The sequence below is a fragment of the Microtus ochrogaster genome, linkage group LG5, assembly GCF_000317375.1.
Source record: "Microtus ochrogaster isolate Prairie Vole_2 linkage group LG5, MicOch1.0, whole genome shotgun sequence".
NCBI classification, from domain to species: domain Eukaryota; kingdom Metazoa; phylum Chordata; class Mammalia; order Rodentia; family Cricetidae; genus Microtus; species Microtus ochrogaster.
The window spans coordinates 10,434,636-10,435,996 of NC_022031.1; positions in this window are offsets into that span (position 1 = coordinate 10,434,636).

Below are 1,361 nucleotides of genomic sequence, written 5' to 3' on the forward strand. Positions count from 1 at the left end.
GTGCACACACACACACACACACACTGCTTTTTGACTTAGTAGAGGTTTGCACAAATCAACAAGTGACTAGAATTTTCTTTTAAAACAAGATATTTAAATAAAAATCTTTTTTATTTAACTATATGGAGGAACATGACTCTTAGATGAACTGTCTTCCTTTGTGTTATAAGTATTGGGGTAAATAAAGATTAAACAGCAACTCAAAACAAAGCACACTGTTATCTTCTCCTTAACATACATGAAACTGTATTTACTAGAAATCTGTATATGTACTTGTGTGTTTTCATATCAATTCATACATGAGGGTTTAAACAGCACTTTAAAGGTATCAATATGAAAGGCCGTGTCATCAGGAAGACTGCTCTAGACTTTAATTGACTATTTGAGCCCATTCTCCACAAAGATGCGCTTCTATGCGTGCCATAGAGCATTTTTCAGATGGTTTTAGGGATTCAAGCCATTTTCTGAATTTTTGAGGACTGAAATACAGTATATACCTCAAAAATCACTGCTTTTGAGTCCAGAAACTTACCAATGATGAGTATGACAGTTCTGGGAGCTTAGTGATAGATACCATCCTAAGGACAGGAACAATATGAACTGGTAACTTGTTTGAATTTGTAGAGCATTTTTAGATAAAGTTACTCTTTAAAAGAAAAGCGAAAAATGCCTTATCTAAGTTAATATATTTATTTAAATACTCACATCAATGTTTATGTGAAAATGCAGAGGCAGGTCCAGCTCAGTAACAAGGAGTCTTGCCTTGGAAGGTGAACTACCTGGATTTGTTTTGTTGGGGTTTCTTTTTAATTGTTATTAGCATGCACGATGCAAACATTCAAATTTTCAAAACAAGAGCTACAGATAATCAAGCAGCAGCTACTTTTTTATAAAAAAGAAATCACCAGCAGCATTTATAGACACGTTTACCAGGCAAAAATTAGGAACTTGGGGGTGGGGGTGATAAGGGGAGATGGAGAGAGAAAAGTGAAAAGGGAAGGATGGGGAGAGCTTGGGGGAATGGGAGGGTTGGGATGGAAGGGTGGATATGGGAGCAGGGATGTATATATCTTAATTAGGGGAGCCATTTTAGGGTTGACAAGAGACTTGACTCTGGAGGGGCTCCCAGGAGTCCAAGGAGATGTCCCCAGCTAGCTCCTTGGCAGCTGATGAGAGGGAACCTGAAATGGCCCTATCCTATAACCATACTGATAAATATCTTGCATATCACCATAGAACCTTCATCTGGCGATGGATGGGGATAGAGACAGAGACCCACATTGGAGCACTGGACTGAGCTCCCAAGTTCCAAATAAGGAGCAGAAGGAGGGAGAACATGAGCAAGGAAGTCAGGACCTTGA